The 6,000-nt window shown below is 45.1% G+C and overlaps 1 protein-coding gene across 1 annotated transcript in view; it reads left to right on the forward strand.

The window, feature by feature from the left end:
• The window catches only part of LOC122795950 (enoyl-[acyl-carrier-protein] reductase, mitochondrial-like), a 688,493-nt gene that overhangs the window by 649,015 nt on the left and 33,478 nt on the right, over nt 1-6,000 (forward strand). The gene's annotated exons all lie outside the window — the stretch shown is intronic.

Raw genomic sequence — 6,000 nt, forward strand, 5'->3', positions numbered from 1 at the left:
CCACATCTGGCATATGACACAGCTGTACCAGAGATTTTCCAGTGGGGACAACCTATATGGCCACCTAGTAGGGGATGCTGGTTGCACACTGGAGCTGTGGCTGATGACACCCATCAGAAATGCACACCCAAACAAGAACTCCATAATGAGGCACACGCACAAACCAAAATGATAACAGAGCATGTGTTTGGGATGCTCAAGTCACAGTTCCACTGCCTGGACATATCTGTTGGAGCCTTGCAGTATTCTCCAGCTACATGTACACAAATTTTCATTGTATGTGCCATGCTATACAATATGATCTGGCAGAAACAGCTGCAGCAGGAATAGCATGGGGCATAGCTAGACAGCCCTCCACCATTGCCAAGGCCTGCTCATGTAGGCAGAAGAGGCATGCCCAGTATGCCCAGGCTTTGGCAAAGAGGCAATGCATAGCACATACACTGACATGGCAGGAACCCAGGAAATGACACCTCTTTCTAACTCGCACATACAGTAAAAGGGATGCCAAACATGACACTACCTGTGCTTTACCATGTATAGGGAGTGTACTATGTGCATCCAACATAGTCAGCTCTCCAGCACCATTCTCAATACTGGCACAAGGTAAGTCACACTTCCTATCAATTGCTGAATGGAGTAGTATGTTCTGCAATTTGTATCTACGGTATGGATGTGAGCATGCAAGGGAACTGAGTGCCTGAATGGGATGGCAGCAGGTAGTAGACACCTATATGGGCAGTATGAAATCCATAACAAATACTGGAGTCAACAAAGTAAGCAGTACTAGATAAGGTGACAAATCCCACTGCAGTACATGTGGTGGCCCAAATGTGTGTCCACAGGATACACACATGCATGTCAATGAGGCACACATACCCAACAACAGCCTCAGCCAGCAGGACAGGTGTAGATGACCATAAAGAAAGGCTGTGCTAAGGCATCCAATTGATTGCAATGGAGAACAGCCCCCCTCAAGACCTACACAGACAGACTACAACAAGTCTGGCAGTTGTATGTTAGTTTTGAAGGGCAAAAAGTCTGAAACTGAAATGTAGGTCAATAAAACCTAAGATCTGTACTCTACTGATATGCATCTAGTCTGCATGATAGGTCAGAATACAAAATGAAATGGAAGTCAACAGAGTACCTGAAATAAGAGTACAGTCGTAGCAAATGTTTCCAATTTCAGGTGTGCCCCTGTCCCCCCACAATCCTATGTAGAAATGCAGTAACATGTATGTGTGGGTTTAATGACAGTGGAGCACAGATTACCTGAGCTGGCCCAATTTACAGGATAGATTGTTGCATATGTACAAGATGCAGGGTCTGTGTGTTAGGTTGTTGTGTGTTGTATATTGTGTGGAAGTGATCAGTATGTAGGCATGGACGGTTGTGTCTCAGTGACCTATGGCCAGTACTGTTGATAACAGGGCCATGTTCTGACAACTGCAGTGCCAACCAAAATGCATCCCAGCAAGACCCAATTCAGCAGTCATCCATACTCACTGTTCAGATGTCAATATCTGTCACCATCTGAAAGATGGACATGCCATGAATGTGGGCCCAGACATACACACAGTACACAGGTGGAAGTACCCTAGACAGAGTGCATAAAATGTAACTGTCAACTGCACACACCTTTGGAATTGTACATACAGGTTAGGAGCACATTAGTTGTCTGTGTAGTATGGAATACTGATGTAGTCTGGCCAATCACTGGCACTCCACAAAAGGCACAGTTATGAAGTAATGAGAGATTGCCTATGTCCCAGCACAAGGCAACATAAGGGGAATGTCCCAGGTATACCTGTGCATCAACTGCAAGAAGCTTCCATATCACACATGCAATCAGCTCACCCCACCATCAGCCACAGGTTTATCACTGGTCATATCCCTGCTGTTGGGAATGAGTACAGTATGACCCCCCCCCCACTTCTGTATGGGAAGAACCACAGAACGCAGCATGCTGAAGAACTGTCCCATGCAGGTGTGTCCATAGTTGTAAGCAGCACCCTGCCAGCATCCAGAACAATGGATTAATATGGCAGGAACTATTGCCATTAACACCTTGCACACTTACCTTGTCACCCCAGGGGAATCCAGTGCTAGCAGCCTGAGACTGTAGGAGAGACAGAATACACTTGCCTGCTACAGATGGCCTGCATCATTACCAAATGCCCTACAGACCACTGTCAAAGCCCTGTGTCTCACCTGTACTGCCAGTGTATGTTATCTCATGGGGTCCCAACTAACAACATAACACACTCCACAGAACACAAATGCAAGGCCATGTTGACAAATCCCAGTAGCATGCCCACCATGTCCTACTACATGAACTGTGGACCAACCCCTAAATACCGCTGGGATGAAGGGGCAACTATAGAGGTACTTCTCAGATATTGCTCACATAAAGTTAGGAAGAGGATAGAATAACAGAGTGGGAGGGTGTAGAAGCATGGAAGCCATGGTGTGTGTGAAGTCTGAAACTCTGATGTGTGCCCATACTACCCCTGCCTGCAAACCGAGTAATGGGTGGCTACAAACCTGCTTGTAAACTACATTGTGAAGGGGAACTCACTAGATATATGTGCCCTGCCTCTGGGTAACCCGGGTGAATCTGCACAGCTGAGATGTATGGCCACAGCAGGATATGGCCATTCTGTTATGTCAATAGATGTACAAGCAGGGGATCCTCAGCCAACACAGTACCAAGGTGCTGGAACATTTACACAGACCCATCAGCAAGTGTCTGCAGCTAGCCCTCCAGAATGGCATGCATGTGCAAGAATATGTAGGCTGCAGACCACAATAATGGACTCAGCTTCATTTGTCTTGTATTTCCCAGGAAATAACATTCACAGTCACTACACCTCTCATTGCCCTACTTTAGCAAGCCTGCTGATGTCAGTCACCTTGAAATAACCCTCTGGCCAAGTCTCAGCCCTGTAAGCTCTGTGGTGCTTATGATAATTGTGCTAATGCTACAGTGTAACATACTAATTAGGTTGGAGTTCTAATCCCAGATGTGGCAACTGTAAAACTTTGTGTGTTTGTGTTTGTGTGTGCATAGAAATTAATGATTTTGAGGCCATTCAAAGTCACTACACCTACCATTGCCCTACTTTAGCAAGCCTGCTGATGTCAGTCACCTTGAAATACTCCCCTGGATAAGAGCCAGCCCTGTAATCTCTGTGGTCCATGTGATAACTGTGTAATGGTATAGTGTAACATACTTAGTTAGGTAGGAGTTCTAATCCCAGACATGTCAACTGTGAAACTGTGTGTGTGTTTGTGTGAAAGAGTGTGTGTGTGTCCTTGATAATACCTGATATTATGGACATTCACACTTACTACTCTCCCCTTACCCCTCCTTTAGCACTGCTGCTGATGTCAGTCACCTTCAAAGATACCTGTGGACAGTTCTCTGAAATGTAAGCTCCATGGTGCGTGCCCTAAATGCGGAACAATGTAGTAGCAGTAACTACACAGGTATGGGTTTGAATCTCATCTATGGCAAGTGTGTATGTGTACGCTAAAGATTTTGGCCCCAGTTACACCCAGTACACATCTCAGAGCCTGATTTCAGCAGTTCTGCAGATATCATCCACCTTAGAAGTACCCGTTGCCAACCCTTAATCATGTCAGGTGAGTGGTGCCTGTGGTAAATGCGTAACCATAATGGTCTGTAAAGATTGTTAGATAGAGGTTTGAACCTCACCCCTGGTAAATGTGTGTTTAGGGTAAAATTATTTTTGGTATCTCTCAGCCACTCCATCACCCAATGCCAGTATTATTTACAAGAGGTGATGATGTTCCTCACCTTAGAAGTACCTTGGGACAACATCCATCCTATAAGCTCTGTGGCATGTGCTATAAATGTGGTGCAATACATAGCTAGGTAGGAGTTTGAATCCCAGTACTGGTGTGTGTGTATGTGTGACTGTCATCAGTATCTTGTGTGGAGGTTGTTGGGATTTTGTAATAACAGGATGCATTGTGGGGTGGGTTTTGCTAAGTTATTTTGTTGAGGACCTAGTATATCTCACAATGTCTACCTTACAATGACAGCAGATGTCAAACACCAGAGAGGCTGGTATAGACAATCCATAGCCCTACATGTGACATTATGAATTGGTGAACAATATAGGCAACCCTTCTATTACTCAGAGAACACTCTCCACCCATGTGTATATACAACCACACTTGGCTAGGCAATAACCACTATATTGGTAGTTCCCTGCATATTGTCTCACAGATAGTAACCACGGTGTGATTGCAGTGGACTACATACCTGCTGACCACAATAGTGCCACTGACATCAGAATGCACTCTGATGTGTTACATCTCCTGACTGAGTCTATGTTATCCAGCAAGTAAAAGGACATGTCACCCTGTTCCATCCCTGCAGTAGGCAAATAAATGCTTACAGTGACCCTTTTGCTATGTTCCCCACTGGACACCTGCAACAACTGTAGAGTCTGCAAATGTAACCCTCAAAGGGTATACATGCCTTATACACATGCCCTGTATGGACAGATGCCACTAACTCCATTGAATACCTGTATCATTCTGTCAATGTAGGTGCAAGCATGACCTCAGTTCCATAGCCAGGTCTCACCAAATGAGGTCAGGAATGCTACATCAGAAAATAACAATCTGTCCACATAATATGCTCCAGGGACCTCAAGTACACTTCCACACATCAAAGAACATGCATGTGGGACATGTGCACAACCCAGACACTGCCCATGTTATGGAATGTAGATCACACACATGGAAAGCAGTGCACATCACTGGCCACCCCCAGTAGTAACCCAGATGAGTGGACGGTGAATACAATACCCACCTGTGGGGACCACTCCAGGGACTACACCCCTGAGCCACTGGAGACTATTGTGATGTGGCCTGATGCCAAGGTATTCCCTTGGCCTAGCCTTGTACAGCCTTCAGGCCCATTCACCTGCTACACACCTGTGAAATAATGAACCTATGCATCTCAGTACTAGCAAGTGTGTGTGTGTGTGTGTGTGTGTGTGTGTGTGTGTGTGTGTGTGTGTGTGTGTGTGTGTGTGTGTGTGTGTGTGTGTGTGTGTGTGTGTGTGTGTGTGTGTGTGTGTGTGTGTGTGTGTGTGTGTGTGTGTGTGTGTGGACAGAAATTATTTTGATGCCATTCACACTCACTACACCTCCGATCACTCTACTTTAGCATGCCTGCTGATGTCAATCACCTTGAAATAACCATTTGGCCATGTTTTAGCCATATAAACTCTGTGACACTTGTGATAACTGAGTAATACTGTAGTGTAGCAGACTAGATAGGTAAGAATTCTAATCCTGATCCTGTCAACTGTGATAATGTGTGTGTTTCCCTGAGAGAGAGAGAGAGAGTGTGTGTGTGTGTGTGTGTGTGTGTGTGTGTGTGTGTGTGTGTGTGTGTGTGTGTGTGTGTGTGTGTCTTTGTTGACACCTGCTTTTCTGGACATTCATACTTACTACACTTCCCTTACCCCTCCTTTAGCACTGTTCCTGACATCACTCACCTTCAAAGATACCTTTGGACAGCTCTCCAACATGTAAGCTCTGTGGCATGTGCAATAACTGTGTAACACTGTAATAACAATACATAGTCAGGAAGGGGTTTGAAGCTCAGTAGTGGTAAGTGTTTGTGTGTGTGTCATCAGTATCCTCTGTGGGTGTTGGGGTGATTGTGTAGTGACAGGATCCATTACAGTGTGGGTTTTGCTACATCATTATATTGAAGACCTATATGTCCCATTGTCCACATTACAAGACCAACAGTTTTCAAACACTGTAGTTGTTGCTGTAGACAATTCTCAGCCGTAAATGTGTACAGCCATGTGCAATTACTATGTGACAGTATGGATTAGTAAACAATATTGGCAACAGTTATAATACCCAGACACCACTCTCCACCCATGGATCATACACAAACATGCTTGGCTCTTACTCTCTTAGTCCCTTCCTTTCTGACTTTGT

This window comes from Protopterus annectens, chromosome 1.part0 (assembly GCF_019279795.1).
Source record: "Protopterus annectens isolate FY-2018-M chromosome 1.part0, PAN1.0, whole genome shotgun sequence".
Classification (NCBI taxonomy): domain Eukaryota; kingdom Metazoa; phylum Chordata; order Ceratodontiformes; family Protopteridae; genus Protopterus; species Protopterus annectens.